Genomic DNA, 20,313 nt, shown 5'->3' with positions numbered 1-20,313 from the left:
TATAAGAAGAAGAAGATGTAACCCAATGGTAAATTATCAAAATTCACCTCAATTTTATAGCTAAACTTTGTCCTTAAGTTAAAAGTGTTTGTCAAGATTTTTGTTTACAAGTCCCTGGTTTGACCTTACTAATTGAAAAACCGTGGCTACCTCCAAGACTAAAAGAGCATTCCCATTCAGGAATGCAAAACCCAACTAAATGCAAAATGCATTTCCAAATACAAAAAAACACCTAAAATTACCCCATATCCGCGAATGCAAAATGTACAAATTTCTACAACTTTCTACACTAAGATCTATATAAAGATATTTCTGTTTTCAAAATTTTTAATCACTCTTCTCTCACCCAGCACTCTCTTTCTCTTCATAAGTCGTGGGTTGGTTTGTGGGTTTCATCTATTGTATTAAACCCAAATTGGACGTTGACCCAGTCTATGAATCAAGTCACTAGCTCAACCAATGGGTCATTAGTTGAATTGCAAATAATTTTTTTTAAAGAATATATATATATATATATATATATGAGATGGGTTCAAGTTACACCTAGTGTAACTCTTATAAAGTTACACCTTTTTTACACTGTAAATTCATAAGAGATCTAATGGCTAAAAAAATATCATTAAATACTATTGGTTTCTACCTCTTTCATAATTAATACTTGCATTTTCTCTCTCTCCTTATTTATTGTTTTTCACTTGATTAAAGAGCATATTGCCATTTTTAACAACTAGTAGAGATTTTTCCTTAAAATCTTCCAAAGCCATGAGGTATTTCTCAATAGTTTATAAGGTATTCGAGCACCAGTCACAGCATGTTCTAGCTGTCCCATTTGGGAAGCCTGGACAAATTAATTGTCTTTCCTTCAATTGATGGGAGTGGTGGAGGATGATTATGTGAGTGGCCTCAAAGAGATGGCAAGACAATTATTTGCCCAGGCTTCCCAAATGGGACAGCTAGAATGTGCTATGACTGGTGCTCGAATACCTTATAAATTCTTGAGAAATACCTCATGGCTTTGGAAGATTTTAAGGAAAAATCTCTGCAAGTTGTTAAAAATGGCAATATGATCTTTAATCAAGTGAAAACAATAAATAAGGAGAGAGCGAAAATGCTAGTATTAATTATGAATGAGGTGAAAACCAATAACATTTAATGATATTTTTTTAGCCATTAGATCTCTCATGAATCTACAATGTAAAAAATGTGTAACTTTATAAGAGTTATACCAGATGTAACTTGAACCCATCTCTCTATATATATAGATGGATTCAAGTTATGCCTAGTGTAACTCTGGAAGAGTTACATCTTTTTTTAACCATTAATTTCAATTAGATCTAATGGTTAATAACACACAAGCAGCCATGCCATCAACTTCTAAAAATAATTAATCTAATGCATTAAAAGTCATTAATTCTCTTTAAAAAAATCATTAACTCCTTCCACCTCTCACATCTTCTTCTTCTTTTCTCTCTAGACCACTCATGTCTTTCTCCTCCACTGACCCACACAACTCATTGGAGCTGTATGTAGAATTTAGTTTGTTAAATCTAGAAGTATAATTTAGTTTAAGATATCAATGTAAAACCAATTGAGGCCAAAAATTTAAATATTTTACTGGTCACTTGGCAATGAAGTGAGATAGTTCTGATCTAAATGTCAATTTAGTAATTCAAAAAAAAATTAATAATAATAATCTATATTTCTAGAATCTTATCACTAAAATGTCCTTTTATTTGGTTTCTTTTAAGTGAGAATATGTCTTAAACTGTGAAAAACTACAAATCAGTTCAAACTTCATATAACTATAGCCAAGCCAAATATTATCTCACGGAATTGATACACTTGTGTAATCCGAACTTTCAAAACAACTGTAATCATCATATTTGGATCTCATGTAAATCTGTGCATATATAAAATACATCCCAAAAGAAATTAACGGGAAGCAAATTAACTTTGCCTTTGTATCAATTATTTGTAGATCTTATAATTGCTGCCAAAAAAAAAAAAAAAAAACGCTCCCTCAGAGCATTAATAGAAAAGGACTAAAACTAATAAAATCTCATGTAATCACAAGGATTAAAGCTCACTATTAAATAATAATGAAAACCATTAGAAATAGTTCTTAATTAAAAACCAATATTGGAAACTACGCAAAAGAATAAACAAACAAAAAAAAAATGTGGATATTGGCTAGCTATGGAGATCAGGGAAGAGAGAAGTCGTAAGTTGGAGAGGGAGAGAGAGAGAGAGAGACTGAAAAAACCAAGAAAATTAATTTTCTCTCACTGCACTAAAAATAGTTTGGAATTTAATGACGAAAGAGAGAGAATATATTCTTAATTAGACAAGTTGACGTGGACAATAGAGTTTTTTAGCCATTAGATCTAATTGAAATCAATGGTTAAAAAAATGTGTAACTTGAACCCATCTCATACATATATATAAAAGAATAAGGTTAAGAAATCATAACATGAATATGTATAAAAAAAAATTTTTAAAAAAAAGAAGAGAGAAAGCATATGCCTAAATTAAACTCGCCATTATAATTCAAAATCAAGGTTTTACAAGCAATTTTATCAAACAAATAAAAGTTTTAGAAGCAATAACTTTAGAAATTCTATAAAATTACAAGCAAACTAAACGAATGTCAAAAGATTTGCAACAAAGTTTCGGCTAAATAAAATCTTGTTACATGTCTTAAAATATTATATATATATATATATATATATATATATATATTAAAAAGGCAAATCTCAAACTTCAAAAACAAAAGAAGAGAAAAAAAAGGTTAAAGGCTTAAACTTAAAGTAATAAACAAAGAAAGAACAAAAAATGTAAACAAAAGAAAAGAAAAGAATGTTTAAATAATAAACTATATCACATAAACTGATATATTCATATCTACATGCTAATTGGCTACGTGAAACTGAAAAGTGATTTGTTTAGAGCATAAAATTGAGGCACAGTCGCAAGTATAGGGAATCAAAATAGTGAAAGGTGATAGGCAGAGTAGTGTGAATTCATAGAGAAGTGAGAGAATAGAATTTAAAAAAATATATATACATTTCTTTAGGTTTTTTCTTATCTAAATTACCATATTATCACATATTAAATAGTAAAGAAGTCAATGAGATAGACCTTTTAATATAATTTTACACAATTCACAAAGCTAGCTAAGTTATTAAAACCTAGCCGGGTCACACGGTTTGCTTAAAACCTACTGAATTTTACTGGTTTTGATCAGATCTTGTGCACATTCGATACAATTGATGACTTGGACTTGTCTATGTGCTGGGTCACTAGTTTACTAGTCCAACATGCCAGGCTAGGCTAGGTTTAATAACACTAGCTGTGGGTGACATTAAGTAGGCTGATCTAACAATGGGTAGGGTGGAGGTGGCATTTTTGTTTTAGATGAATTGAGAGTGGGGCCCATTATAGAAGTAGAATTTTTAAAATTGTTTTAAATTTTAATGGGATAGATTGTAAAATAAAAAATGGAATGTATATTGTATTGTTAAGTGAGAATGTAAAATAAATAAAATGGTGATTTGGGAGGCAAAATGCATATTTCTTTTTTTCAATTAGGGCTCGAAATTGAAGGCCACATAACAAAAACAGCCCTATTTTTTTTTTCTCAAGATATAGGATTGATCAAAATCTATGCCATCCCACTAATGCAATAAAAAGTTACAAATTTATAAAATTAAAAAAAAAAATGCTAGGATCACAACAAATTACACAACTTTTGTTATAACTTGCCATGTGATAAGTTCTGAGTGGTGGAGAAAAAGTTGAGAGTCCATGTGGTTCTACACCTCTACCACTCAAAATTGCCATGTGGTAAATTGTGGTAAAGGTTGTGTAATTTGTAGTATTGTTCAGTTTACAATACCTTGAAGTAGAAGATTTTGTCCTATTAACAAAGGTCCTTGCACGTTTCTTAGAGCATCCACATTGGTGGTGCTAAATAGCTATATTGCTGTATTTAGTACCACCAAATACTTAAATGTGCCCTAAAATGGTGGTGCCAAAGCTAAATTTTTTGGCTTCACAGCTACAATGCACAGTTACTTTTGGCTGTGCACTGTAGCTGAAAGGTAAATAGAAAAAACAAAAAATTATTTGTGCGTTCACACTGCTTTTGATTATTTTACTCATTTTTTTTCTTTCTTTTCTTTTTATTTCTCTTCTTCTGCATTCACACTATTATTGTTGGTGTGTTCACACTTCTTTTACTCTTTTTTTTTCTTTTTTTTATATAGCGTTCACACTGCTATATATTGTTTGTACAATCACACTACTATTGTTCTTTTATTTTTCTTTTCATATATATATATATATTTTATTTGTGAGTTTACACTGCTATTATAGTTGATATATTATTTTATTGTGATGTTTATATTATTTTATTGTGTTGTAAACTAAAATAGATTCACTAATACTGGATGTTTTGTAAAGTGAGTAGGTAAAATAGATAAAGTAACTTTTTGTAGTGCCAAATAGTTAAAAAAATAGCTCCACTAATGTGGATGCTCTTATGTGCTATTCCCACTTTTGTCCAAGAGTTTGAGTATGGGCTTTCAAAATGATTTGAAAATTATAGTTTAAAAAGTGTTGTGAAAACATGTGTTTAAATTACAAAAAATGTGTTTTACATATTTTGAAAAGTGATAAGATATAATTGAATGTTTGATGTGAGTATGTGATTTTAAAAAAATGTGTGCTTTATTTGTTGTCAACATCATATAAGTCCCATGATTTTTAATATAATTACAACAATGCCATTAAACTCTAAATTGAGAACCATTAGTCAAACACTTTTTGTTAAACTCTTAGAGCATCCACATTGGTGGTGCTAAATAGCTCTATTGCTATTTTTAGCACCACCAAATACCAAAATGTGCCCTACAATGGTGGAGTCAAATCTATATTTTTTGGTTCCACAGCTACAATGCATAGCTACTTTTAATTGTACACGTTAGCTGAAAGGTTAAAAAAAAAAAAAAAAAATTGATTTGTGCGCTCACACTGCTTTTGATTATTTTACTCATTTTTATTCTTTCTTTTATTCTTATTTCTCTTCTTCTACATTCACACTTCTTCTGCTCTTTTATATATATATATATATATATATATATATATAGCGTTCATACTGCTATATATTATTTGTACGTTCACACTTCTATTGTTCTTTTATTCTTTTATTTTTCTTTTCTTATATTTTTTTTATTTGGGTGTTCACATTACTATTGTAGTAGACATATTATTTTATTGTATTGAAAACTAAAATAGATCCACTGATACTGGATGTTTTGTTAAGTGAGTAGGTAAAATAGATAAAGTAACTTTCTGTAGTACTAAATAGTTAAAAAAATAGCTCCACCAATGTGGATGCTCTTATATGCTATTCCCACTTTTGTCCAAGAGTTTGAGTATTGGCTTTCAAAATGATTTGAAAATTATAGTTTAAAAAGTATTGTGAAAATATGCGTTTAAAGTACAAAAAATGTGTTTAACATATTTTGAAAAGTGATAAGACATAATTGAATGTTTGATGTGAGTATGTGATTTAAAAAAAAAAAAAAATGTGTGGTTCATTTGTTGTCAACACCATATAAGTCCCACGATTTTTAATATAATTACAACAATTCCATTAAACTCTAAACTGAGAACCATTAGTCAAACACTTTTTGTTAAACTCTTAGAGCATCCACATTGGTGGTGCTAAGTAGCTAAATTGCTATTTTTGGCACCACTAAATACAAAAATGTGCCCTACAATGGTGGAGCCAAAGCTATATTTTTTGGCTCCACAACTACAATACATGGCTACTTTTAACTATGCACAGTTAAAAAAAAAAAAAATTTTGATTTGTGCGTTCACATTGCTTTTGATTATTTTACTCATTTTTATTCTTTCTTTTATTCTTATTTCTCTTCTTCTGCATTCACACTACTATTGTTGATGCGTTCACACTTCTTTTACTTTTTTATTTTTATTTTTTTATATAGCGTTCACACTTCTATATATTATTTGTACATTCACACTTCTATTGTTCTTTTATTCTTTTATTTTTTTCTTTTCTTATATATTGTTTTTTTATTTGTGCGTTCACACTACTATTGTAGTAAATATATTATTTTATTATGTTGAAAACTAAAACCGATCCACTGATACTTGATGTTTTGTAAAGTAAGTAGATAAAATAAATAAAGTAACTTTTTGTGATGCCAAATAATTAAAAAAATAGCTCCACTAACGTGGATGCTCTTAGGTGCTATTCCCACTTTTGTCCAAGAGTTTGAGTATTGGCTTTCAAAATGATTTGAAAATTACAGATTAAAAAGTGTTGTGAAAACACGTGTTTAAAATACAATAAATGTGTTTAACATATTTTCAAAAGTGATAATACATAATTGAATGTTTGATGTGAGCATGTGATTTTAAAAAGATGTGTGCTTTATTTGTTGTCAACATCATATAGGTCCCAAGATTTTTAATATAATTACAACAATGCCATTAAACTATTAAACTCTAAATTGAGAACCATTAGTCAAACACTTTTTGTTAAACTTTCCTACTAAACATGTTTTTGTTTTTTTTGAGGACTCACAATTTTCTATATGTAAACATTAAAAACTATTGATTTTTAACTCTACCCAACTTATCAAACAAGGTCTTCACTGTGAAGCTGGAGTATGGACTGGGCGGAGTGGGGGATATTCCACGAGGTGTCAGTGATCTCTAATTAAGTGCTCCATTCCTTGAATTTATCCACTATTAATAAGTGTATCTCATTTCCTTGTAAGTTTAAGGTAATGGTCAACTCGTCAAGGTCTTCCTTCAATCACGGTCATAAAAGGTCCCTGATCACATGTAGCTTTGTTAATCAATTGTGCTTAGTGAAAGATAAAGTATTCCTTACTTAACTTTGGATAAAAAATTCATTGTATCATTGACTCATTAATTTAATACAATTTCTTTTCAATTTTGATCACCGATTATACCTTTTCGTAATCCATACTTGGTTTCATCAAGATTGGAACCCAAACCTCTTTTCTAAAACCATGAACCCTACTAAACCGTCATTGAATGTAGTATTACTTCTCTCTATTGTTTTCCCAATTTGCTTTTGTCTTGATACCATAACACCTGACCAGCCCATCAAGGATGGTCACACTCTAGTCTCAAACCACAAAACCTTTGCACTTGGAATTTTTAGCCCCGGCAATTCCAACTGTCACTACGTTGGAATTTGGTATTACCAAATTACTGAACAAACCATTGTGTGGGTTGCAAATAGAGACAATCCTCTCAATGATACCCTTGGAGTTCTCTCCATCAATGATCAGGGAAACCTCATACTCCACTCCCAAAACCGAACCATTCCCATTTGATTTGCCAATGTTTCTATTTCAGTCTCACCCACAAGCAATTCTATGGCTCAGCTCTTAGATTCGGGAAACCATGTTTTGGTTCAACAAGACAACCAAAGGGTCAAATTATGGCAAAGCTTCGATTATCCCACCAGCAATATGCTTCCACTTATGAAATTTGGGCTGAACCGAAGGACCGGGCTAAACCAATACCTAACATCATGGAAATCCAAAGATGACATGGGAACTGGCAATTACTCATTTGGGTTGGACCCAAGTGGGTACCTCCATTTTTTCTTCTATATGGATCGGGTTCCATTATGGCGAATCGGATCTTGAAGCGGCCAAGGATTGAGCGGTATACCTGAATTGACACTGAAATTTTTTAATTTCACCTTCTATAGTAGCTTTGTGAATAATCAAAATGAGATCACCATCGTGTATAATATAACTGATCTCAAAGCTCTCCGTAAAACGAGATTGGTGTTGCATGAATTAGGAACATTGCAGTTCCTCACCTGGTCTGAGAGTAGATGGGTGGGGATCCTGTCCCATATCGAGTTATGCAATAAGTATTTGTTTTGCGATCCAAATGGTTACTGTGACCCATACAATGTGGATAAGTTTGAGTGCATGTGCTTGTCTGGGTTTGAACCCAAGTCGCCCCATGATTGGTACTTAAGAGATGGGTCACGTGGGTGCGTGAGGAAGCAGGGAGTGTCCGTGTGCAATACTGGTGAAGGATTCGTGAAGCTGGCACTTATGAAGGTGCCCAACACTTCAAAAGCACTTGTAGACATGAATTTAAGTTTGGAAGAGTGTGAGCAGGAGTGCTTGAGGAATTGTTCCTGTACGGCTTACTCAAGCACACATGAGAGTGAAGGGATTGGATGCTCGAGATGGCATGGGGAGTTGGTGGATACAAGAACATTTTCCAATGTAGGACAAGATTTATATATACGTGTGGATGCTATTGTACTAGGTATTGTTTATTCTTTTACAAAGCTTCATCTATTGGTCTTTATAACTTCATATAGTGTTTTTGAATTTAATAAATATGTGACACTACCAAATACCTACCCAGTAGTAATGCCTAATGCTAGTGATGAAAATTTTGTCCTATGGAGTCTAGAGTTTTGATTTGTTTCGCTTTATCATAGTCAATAGAATATAGATATTAGTAGGCAAAGTTGAGGGTGTCAAGAGAGGGCAATTGACCCTCTGACTCTACCAAAAAGTTTCCTCAGTTTCCTCAGGTAGGGTAAGTGAAGTGCAAAGCACTAAGCACGTTAAAGTGTCTGCCACGCATATTATAAGAGAAGAAAAATCTTCCGAAAATCAAGGGAAGGCAGTAGAGCAGCTGAGCCATGCACAAAGGACAAAATTGACTCAAAATTAAGGGTGCTACGGTTATGGATATTGAAGAAACAAGAATCAAGGAACCTGCACCTAGCATGGATTTGGATACAGAGGAAGAGTCTTTGGAAAATGGTGCGTCTATGGCAATGGCAAATCAAAGTCAAACAACAAAAGGAAAGACCTCGCTGCACCATTTCGACAAATCGGGTTTTTAAAATATCTCTTTCTCTAAGTATAGCACCGCCGATTTTCACCGTAATGGCAATGGCAAATCAAAGTCAAACAACAAAAGGAAAGACCTCGCTGCACCATTTCGACAAATCGGGTTTTTAAAATATCTCTTTCTCTAAGTATAGCACCGCCGATTTTCACCGTAATCTTGAGAAGGAGGAAAACATAGAATAAGGAGACCCCACCTCCATTGTAGTTGGGACATCTGATGGAGTCCAAGTAACTTCGACGATTCCTCCCTACTGTCTTTTCCCTGTAAAACCGCATCAATATTAACTATTTATTTTCAATCACCTTCTTTGATTTATAACGACATTATGAATAATATTTTTTTTTTTTTTTTTTTTTTAAACTCAGCTCAAATATGCTAAGAAAAATGGTCTTACTTGGAAAAAGAGGACATGGGCAATTATTGGAGTTTCTGTTGCTGTAATGTTGCTTCTTGTGGTCTCCATTGTGTATTGGTTAATAATAAGGACCAAAAGAGGTAAGCAAGTTTCATGTAAGCTAATAATTCTCACCTATCTTTTTTGCCCCTCAATCCACAGCTTCTTATTTTTTCTTTTGCTCGCCTTCTCTTTCACACGTGGGCTTGGTCCATTATCAGGAACAATTAGAACTTGAGTAACCTGAATTTCAGCCCAGCTGTGGCCCTTTGTTTGTCCAACACTAGATTTGTTTTTTATAAGCCAAGTCCATAAGCTAGCTTTGTGATTTCTATGGACTATAATAATGGTTTTGGGCTGATTTTGTGGGCCCAAATTAAGTAAACTTTAGATATTGATTTTGCCAAGTGCATGGGCCATATTTATTGATTGTGGGCTGACTTAGTCAATTTTAATGATTAAAGTAGTAGGTCCTTGTTACTTATAATAGTTGTTTCGCATTGTTAGTTTTCTAGAGGATTGACAAGTGTCTAAATACTATTGGTCAATGCTTAAACAATCATCTATCTAACTAACTAACTAATTAGTTAGAAGAAGACAAGGGTGGTTGCTGACTTAGCTACTAATGCTATTTGGTTTTGTGTAGTGGCTTTATGAGTGAGGCAAATAGGTAATAGTCTAAGAGTTTACCAAAAAAAAAAAAAGTACTCCCTCTATCTCACTTTGTTAGTCATCTATTTCATTTTGGGATGTCCCAAAATATTACCCTGTTTCTAAAAACAAAAGTCATTAATTTACTAATGTTCCTATTATACCCCTATTAATTTACTAATTCAATTTTTTGATAAATTTATTTAAGGATAGTTTTAGAAATTTATACATTTTTAAATGGTAGACAAGACAATAAATGATGTTTCCTTAAAAAGTTTGACTTTTCAAATAGGACAAACAAAGTGAGACGGAGGGAGTAATAGTCTAAGAGCATTTCCAGCAATTTATCTAAATTTTTGTACTGTTTGGACAGTGAACAGTGACATTTAGCTTTTACATACTTACTTTTTCAAGTACATTTTCCAACAGATTCTCCATCATTTTCTCTGTCTCATTTAAATATTATTTCTTTATTCATTCCTTATTCTTTTCTTAATCATCATTTATTTTTCCTATGTTCATTCCCAACAACTATGTTTTTCAATCAAAAGTGTTATAGGCACAACATTTTTCATAATACTTTCACAAGAATCACAATAAAATCTTATGTGGAGAGTTTTTACTAGTTCTAATTTAAACCCACCACTGAAATTATTTTTTTACTTACCAATATTAGCTAATAACAATCTGTTACTTAAGAATTATTGTGAAAATATTGTGGTAGTATTTCTTAATTGTCATTTCTTATTCTTTATATTATTTTTCCTTTCAATTTCATCCATACGTTTTGTTTTTTTGTTTTTTTTTTTTTTTTGTTTTTTGTTTTTTGTTTTTCTCTCCACCACACATGTATACCCACTCTTTCTCTCTCTCTCTCTCTCTCTCTCTCTTTCTCTCTCTCGATTCTAGAACACTCTCTAACTCTCTATGTGATAAGAAACAGAGAAAGAACAAGCAAGAGATATCTTGCTTGCTCCACCATTGATCAAAGGACACAGGTAGGTGCAGAATTGGCGTTCATTGTGCCAAGCCGCACCTTCCACTCCACCACTGCTTATTTTCCTCCCCAACTGGATGGCATCTGTCTTTTTTTCTTTTTTTTTCTTTTTTTGTTATGATTTGATTAATTTTAAAATTGTGTTTTTGAGTTTGTATTTTGATTATGCTTAAGTTTAGAGATGTTTATGAGAAAAAATTGTTGTGTTTGTAGCCATTGTGAATGTTTGTAGCCGTTGTAAGAGAAGAGAGAAAGAATTTTTTTTTTCATTGAGTTGTATGATTTTTTTAAGTAGAAAATTTCATTTGGAGTTGCTACAGTATTTTCTATATCTAGAGAAGCACTGTAGCAACTTCAAAAAAATTTTGGAAAAGTTTTGTATTGGGAGAATCTGTTGGAGCTGATTTTTGGGGTTTGTTATCCAAAAATTAGATTTAGCTAATCTATTGGAGATGCTTTAAGGCCCCTAATGAAAAAAGGCCTTGCTAAATTTTTACTAATAGAGATATCCCAAAGTAGTTTTTTTGGGTAAATTACAAATTGCACCCCTAAAATTTGGGGGTATTTGGATTTTATACTTTGAAATTTCAAATTTTGAATTTTACCCTCTAAAGTTTGGGTGTTTGAATTTTACACTCTTTAAGGTTTCAAAATTTGGATTTTGCCCCTTAAAGTTAGGGGGTGTTTGGATTTTACACTCTTTAAGATTTCAAAATTTGGATTTTGCCCCTTAAAGTTAGGGGGTGTTTGGATTTTATACCCCCAAATTCTAAAACTTTAGAATATAAAAGCCAAACACTCCCATATTTTAGGAAGTAAAATCCAATCACACCTAAAATATAGGGGGTAAAATCCAAATTCTAAAATGTCAAGGTGTAATATTCAAATACCCCCAAACATTAGGGGATAAAATCCAAATTCTAAAACTTCAAGGTGTAAAATTCAATTACCCCCAAACTTTAGAGGTGTGATTTGCAATTTATCCTTTTATTTTATTTTATTTTATGAAAGAGAAATTAGTTAAAGAAAAATCTTTTCATTGGATGTGGCAATGACTATTCGTTTTTCTCAGTTTTAGAGTGTAAAACTCATTTAATCTCCCTCATAGAAATGTTGAAATAACTCATTAATCTCCCACTAGTAAATAAATTTATACTCAAATTTTATTTAGAGATATCAATTATATAATTTTATTAAAATTTTCAATCACAATTTTTTAGTATTTGGTTCTTCACTCAATATATAGTATTTATTTTTGTTGTATAGTAGTTCAACTATATAATAGATTTGTTATAATTTGTAATTTTGCATTTAAAAAATAGATTTTAAATGAGAAAAAAAAAAACCTAAAGTTAAAAAAATATTTTATTAATATTCAAAATATAAGAATAGGCACCACTTAGTAGTCGCTTTAATTAGGCTCCACAATTCCTTGATCCAGACTAGTTTTGTGACAAGTAGCAAATGTAAACAGCTTTTGAAATACCCTGCACCATTTTGGGATTTGTTTGCTTTTAATTTTTATTATATATATATATATATATATATATATTTATATGAGTTTTCACAGACCCATAGATGTGCAAAAGTATCCTCAACAATCTTCTAATCCAATAGATTTCGAATGCCACTGCCCTTCTTTCTAAATACTTGAATTTCACAAACACAGAACTTGCAGTGTCATGCACCACTCTATTGCCAAATTTGGGGAACAAAAGATTCAAAACACCTTCAGGACGTCATTTATTATTCTACAGGAATAATTTTTTTTACCTCTGTCGAGTTTCAACTAAAAACTTGACGAATGACTGTGTCAATTCTCTAACATTTATGATTTTTCTCTAGTCCCATCAACTGCCTCGAGGCATTTTCATAGCCTAGAAGCACTTATCTTTTAGAAAAGTGTTTTTTAACTAGTTAGAGGTTAATAAAAGTGAACCAAATGGACTTCTAGTCAGTGATAAACTGAAAATAATAAACTTAAATTCTTCCTCTTATTTTCCTTTGTCTCGTTTTTTTCTTTTAGTATATTTCCTCATTTTCATTAAGGTGGTGTATGATTAGTAGAAATTCTGGAGATTTATTCAAATTATGGCTGATCACTTACTAATATTGTGAGAATTTGAAAATTTGGGGATATCTCAACTATCACAATTTAAAGATTCCGAAGTTTACAAAAAACTAAAATTTTTCTCTCGCATCACACTTAATTAAAATTATATTAATCATGTTTGAAAGTTAAAACTAATTAAACATTTCTTATCAAGTAGAGTTCGTGGTGTGTCTGTGTTAGAAAAAAAAATTTCTTCCTCTCATTTGTGTGTGTTTGTTTTGGGGAAAAAAAAAAAAAAAAAAGTCTTACCAAGAATAAGGGCCACATGAGTTGTTACTTATTTTATGACAGGGAAGAGGCAAAGCACATATTCATATACTATTGCCTCCAGTTTACCATACTTTGAAGACTCTCCAAGTAGAAAGGAACTTGATGGAACTAGAAATTCAAATTTTCCCTTCTTTGATCTTGAAACCATTATTGCAGCCACATATAACTTCTCTAATGCTAACAAGCTTGGTAAAGGTGGTTTTGGCTCAATTTATAAGGTAGGCTCTTTGAGAAAGTCCCAAAAACTGCTTAATCTCATTTCATGTGCGTTAATGTATTAGAGCAGGACTTCATATTTCAAAGAGCAGGACTTCATTATGTGAAATTGGGCTTTCCCAGGTAATTCACCAAGTTGGCATTCTCTGACATAATAAAATTTTAATTTTAATTTCAGGGTTTGCTACAAAATGGAATGGAAATAGCAGTCAAAAGATTATCAAAATACTCAGAACAAGGAATAGAGCAGTTCAAAAATGAAGTTGCACTAATTGCTAAACTACAACATAGGAACCTAGTAAAAATTTTAGGTTGTTGCATTCAAGGAGAAGAGAAGATGTTAATTTATGAGTACCTGCCAAACAAAAGTTTGGACTCTTTCATTTTTGGTACATCTTCTTTTCACATAAACTTTGGCATCATCACTACAAAATGGTCCTCCAAATTACAAAAGTATCAACTCTTAGTATTGATATTATAAATATATATATATATATATATATACACACACACACATATATAGTCACAAATGTAATCTAATCCAAATTCACTTTTCTTGTTTTAGATGAAACCAAAAGGTTATGGTTAGATTGGGTAAAGCGATTTGAGATTATTTGTAGAATTGCTCGAGGGATCTTATATCTTCATCAAGATTCAAGATTAAGAATTATACATAGAGATTTAAAGGCCAGCAATGTTCTACTTGACACCGCATTGAATCCAAAAATTTCAGATTTTGGTATAGCTAAAATCTTTAGAGGGGACCAAATTGAAGAAAATACAAATTGTGTCATTGGAACATAGTAAGTGTGCCCTAAAAAATATATTTACTGTTTCCAATGGATTACTAGACAATCATTATTATATCTAGGATGGTATAAACTATAGGTCTTTTAAAGCAAAATACTAAGAATATCTTTGTAATACTTTTACATCTTGTGCTACTTTAAATGTTATATGTTATGTTAGTGCAAAAAGGGCCATCTTTGATCATTTTTATTGAATAATGAGCAAGGCTTAATAGTTTCATTTTTTCATTGTTCTATGACAGTGGTTATATGTCACCAGAGTATGCAATGCAAGGACTATTTTCAATAAAGTCTGATGTATTTAGTTTCGGGGTGTTGCTGCTAGAGATCATTACTGCAAAAAAGAACAATACGTATTATCATGATGATTTGTCCCCTAATTTGATTGGGCATGTAAGTAGATGTGCAAACAATGGCTTGCAATACTAGCATTGTTTTATTTAGCCTAATATGATGAATATATTTTTGGTAGGTTTGGGACCTGTGGAAAGAAGGCAAAGTCATGGAAATAGTTGATCCATTACTAGCTGAGACATACCCTGCTAATGAAGTTTCGAGATGTGTTCAAATTGGACTTTTGTGTGTGCAAGAACATGCAATTGATCGGCCAACTATGTCAGTAGTTGTTTTCATGTTGAGTAATGACACACTTCTTCTGTCTCCAAAACAACCTGCATTTATTTTGAAGAGTGCTTGCAATCGTAAAGACATATCAACTAGTGAAGGAGCTAATTCTATAAATGAAATAACAATTACTAAAATTGATGGGCGCTAATACCCCCACATTGTTTGGAGCTATGTACTAATATGCCATTACAGCATAAGATTGACATCCATTGAATATACTTTATAGTCTACACTATTATTTTCTTGTTGAAACTTAAAATGTATGATGTAAAGTTATTGTATTATTTTCTTGTTGAAACATAATATATGTATAATGTAAAATTATTACAAGTATAATATAACACACAATGGTAGTTTCTATAACTTATAATGAAATCACTACCATCTCCTTTAGATACTTAATTTTCTATTAAGTGCTTTTTGAAAATTAACACACCAAGAATTAAATGTGTATGTTTTGTTTGGATAATAATTTTTTTTTTTTGAGATAGTTACAATATGCTACAAATGTCGCAGCTCAAACTTTTTCTCCTTAGACCCAAAACACTTTGTGCATGAGAAGGTGCCAATTAACTTAATGAAAATCTTCCGTAAAATATTAGTGATTGCCTGCTCACACATTGTACTAAGATGTTAAAGTTGTAAATATGGCAACTTTGACACCAACAACTTGAGCCTCTATGCAAAGACCTATTTTCTAAGTTCCATCCAAATGATGTCTATCGTTAAATAACAAAATAATCCTCCTTTATATCAAGCAGCATTGAAATCGATTTTGATCCATTCTATAGATGGGGAAACCAAAAAGTTGCAAAAACATTAAAATTGATCTTAACTAGCTATAATTCCAATACCAACCGAAAGCCCTTACCTTGCAGTTGTACACTAAGAACTCCACTAGATGATCAAAAGTCAGATTTGGTGACAGGGAACAAAAAACTCCATCAAATAAAACAAAGACAATAAAGACTTGCAGATACAAGCCATAATATAGGAATACAATTGATAGCCATTCTCATTCCTCCACCAGCATACCCTCTAGCAAGTTCTTTATAAAACCAAAGCTTTTATCCAGCATGCTGTAAAAATATGAGAGGGTAGGAGAGTGAAATGCCAGCCAAAATTTAGAAAATTAATGAACATCCATCCATAGAAGCATAAGAACCATGCCGCAATAAGAAGGTATTTCAAGAAAAATGGTGAAAAAATGCAACCAAAGACATTAATAGCTTCTCTTACTTGTTTAGCCTAAAATTTTTATGAAAATGTGGATACAATTTTTATCATTCATTGCTAGGGTCCTCATATGCATACAGAAAAATATATAATAAAATTGTCAGAAAAGAACAGAGGATATATACAAGCTAATAACTCTGAAAATAAATATACAAAAGAACTAATGAAAATTTTTTGAATGCATTGAATTGAACTCAAAGCCTTAATTTTCCCATCTTCCCTTATCAAGATTAACTTCAAATCCTACTCATCCCCAAAATAATAATAATAATAATAATAACTTGAAATCCCTTAAGAACACCAAACCACAATTGTGTTCTTATCAACTTAGAGACAACAAAATCAAAGTTGAAAATTATGACACCACCTTTAATGGAGAAAGACAAGCTAGGAAGAAATCCAATAAGATGCCACCTTTAATTGATTTTATTTGGTAAGCAACTCATACGCATATGGACTCAAAACAATGACATCACCCACTTCTCCCATTCTTGGGATAGAATAAATTAATTCCATAAAAGACAACAAAGAATCCAACTCCCAATCTCCCACATGTCTTTGAAAGTTCAATTCTCAATATTTAAAACAACCCATGTACACTGCCTGTGTACAGGATTGAGACCTGAGATGTTTCTCTTTTGACTAAAAGTCATTCACTTCCCCAATTTAGAAAACAGATACAGAGGATTTTAAGAAAGCAAACCAGTCATAAATCTCAAGGCATCAACTACAAACTCATTTCCAAAAAGATGGTAACCTGAAGGCTGATAGTTGTTTCCTAATTATAATTAGTACTTACACCCTTAATCGAAAGAAACTATCAGCATTAAATTTGAAAACTCTAGTATGCATGCAGTCATGAATAACTACCACACAATTAATATGCAATAGTATATTCACTAAGCATCTAGGCACAATAAGACCCACTCACAGCATATGACACAACCAATCAACTATATTCCTCCACCAAAAAAAAATTGTCATATTTAGATATGCAAGACTACTAGGACAATTAACTGCATAAGTTTCATAACAACGTTGGCAAGATGATAAAACAACTAAATTTTCTAGACGACCTGAAGAATGATCTAGCTTCTCTTATATGTAGGTAGAAATGATCATACTTGACTATTTAACACAACAAATCAAAATCAAAGAGCAGTATTTATTACCTTTGAGAGATACAGTAGAGGCCACAACCATCTATTTATCCTTCTTGCTTTCCATTTATCAACAAATCACTCCTTTCACCAATGGATTAAGATGTTCTGATGTTCTGATGGGCTTTCAATCCCGATTCTCGTCAATTTCGATATCTAGTTTGGAATGCCAATCAAGTTTCAACTTTCAAGTTATCCCCATGGTACATATATTTCACAACGAACTTTTGGTATTTACTATCTAGAAAGCGCTTGATGGAAAAACCAAAAAGGAGATGGTAGTTATTTCATCACAAGGTCTAGACAATGCCATTTTGTGTAGTATTAGAGCATTAAATTTTAGATCCGAAAGCATAAAAAACCTAGTTTACTTAGGTTGCTATTGCTAAAAATTTTCAGCAAAAAATCGGTCTCTCTACCTCTCAACATGCTACTGGTCTCTCTTCCTCTCCCCATGCCACCGATCTTTGAACCCATTTTGTTGTGATGACCCATTATCAAAATTTATTTTGAATTTTTATGAATGATGTGTTCTTTTAAGACTTTTAGACTATATAACTTGATTATTGGATGGTTTATGTGAATGATGTGTTTATTTTTTTATACTCTCTAACTTTATGTCATATGATGTAATTTTTTTGGTTATAATTTATTAATTTACGAGTATTTTATTTTATTTAAGTTGCTTTTTATAATTATAATTTATAATTTAATTAATTACTAAACCTACTACACTTCAACCAATGAACTAATTTTTTAATCAGGTCAACTTCCAATACAGTTTTGATAACTATGTATAAAACAACGTCTCTAAAAAAAAAAAAAAAAAAAAAAAAAACCTTTTTACCAAAAAATAAGTATGTATTGAATCAAATTCAAAGTGAACGAATATTTTGCAAAACTGTGATTTTGCAGTTCAACTTTCTCTGATTTTGAAACCAAACATTGAATGGTTGATATAAACAATCACAAACAAATACTGTTGGATTATTTTGATAAAAATATTAAATTTTATTAAATTTTCTTTTACCATAATTGTTACATTGATGGCTATATCATGAGTTTCTTTGTTACACAATTGGCACCTCTCCATGCACAAAGTGCTTGGGAGTCTAGGAGGGAAAGGGTTCAAGCTGTTGGGTTAGTAGCATATTGTAATTATTTTTCAAAAAAAAAAATTTTAATATAATGCTAATAAATTCAAATAATTGTCAGTTTTATTCTCTTTATGACAAACTTTATTTTTGAAAATAAAAACCTTCTGTTATGAGTTGGCTGATATAAATACTATTGACTAAATGAATGTTAGTGACTTTTTTTTTTTTTTTTTTACACAAAATAGAATTCTACTCTAACCTAATCTAAGACTTTGTTTGGGAGTTCATAATGAAATGGAATGGTCATAAGGGAATGGAGTGAAATGGAATATAATGAAATGTATTTAAGTAAGGGAAATGAATGGAATGAAATTAAGTAATCTTGATTGAATGTTTTAAAATAAAGGAATGGAAAGGAATGAAAATGAATGGAATATAAGTAATCTTGTTTGGGAGCAACATGAAGGCAATGTAATAGAATCATTTTATGACAATATTATTATTAGACCCCTATTTTAAAATAAAGGGTTGAAAATATAGGGGTATTTTGGGAGCGTTAGTAAAAAAAAATCATTAAATCTAATTTCATTTTCTCAAATTCCTCCCAATTTTGGGGGGAATGAAAATTTAAGGTTTTAAGGGAATAGAGAGGAATGAGTGTTCCCTCCAACCCATTTCATTCCCTCCCACTTAAACTTCCAAACAAAGGAATGAGCTTTTCATTCCCTCCATTAATACTCCCAAACAAGGGAAGGGAAGAATATTTTAAAATTATTCTTTTCATTCTTTTTCATTCCATTCTATTTCCTCCTCCTAAACGAGGCCTAAGGGTATATTTGGTACACTGAATGTAGATTGTATTGAGAATAGTAATCTTTATTACTGGAAATGGAAGACATTGTAATGGAATAACTATTACTATTCATAAGTTTGGTTCTTACATATGGAAAACTTGTAAAAGATGATGTATAAGAAAATATTATATTTTTGGAAATATATTAATTTTAAAACCTATTATATGCACTAAAGAATAACTATCATATCCATTTTAAAGAGGAATAGTTATTCTTCAATTTAAAGAATAGTTATTCCAATGTAATAATTAATTCATGTAATAAATATGCAACCAAATGACCGAATTGTTATTACACATGAATAACTATTCCATTATAGGAGCTATTACAACATACCGAACGTACCCTAAGTGTATATGTGTGTGAAATTCCTTCCAGAGACTTGAATCCAAGCCCTTGTCTCCCACACCCCACAAGTACTTATACTTGTGAAATGACCATTGCACTAAAGGTGTGCAGTGATAATGATAGTGACTTAATGTATATGGCAATATTTCCTTACCAAATACATTAAAACGTTTCCTTTCAAATGTCAATTTGCCATATACGTTTAGTCATATGATATATGAAAAGAAGCTGTGGCATTAATGTCATCGAACTTATTCGGACCACAAAGCAATGCTATAAAGTTTCCCACTTAACTATTTTTTTTTTTTTTTTTTTTTTTTTTGGTCATGGTCAGCCGAGGTGAAATATAAATAGTATATAATTTTCTCTCTAGCCATCTCACTTGGTCAGCCAACTTTATTTGAGAGCTTGCCTAATATATATTACATAAATCTAATGATCAAAACTTTCTTTTATACCTTTTTTTATGTATACAACCATACATTCTATACAATATATTTCTAGGTAAAAGAAAAGTACACAATATGTTTTTGAGTAAAAGAAAAGTACTATTGAGAACTTCCTATCTTACAAGTGGTAT

General features: G+C 31.3%; 1 pseudogene; it reads left to right on the top strand.

Moving 5' to 3' along the window:
* Nucleotides 1-7,699: 7,699 nt before the first annotated feature.
* Nucleotides 7,700-20,313, top strand: part of LOC115991208 — a 44,041-nt pseudogene continuing 31,427 nt past the window's right edge.

Source organism: Quercus lobata, chromosome 5, assembly GCF_001633185.2.
Source record: "Quercus lobata isolate SW786 chromosome 5, ValleyOak3.0 Primary Assembly, whole genome shotgun sequence".
Lineage (NCBI taxonomy): Eukaryota > Viridiplantae > Streptophyta > Magnoliopsida > Fagales > Fagaceae > Quercus > Quercus lobata.
The sequence above is the reverse complement of the archived record's forward strand: the minus strand, read 5'-3'. Positions and strand labels throughout refer to the sequence as shown.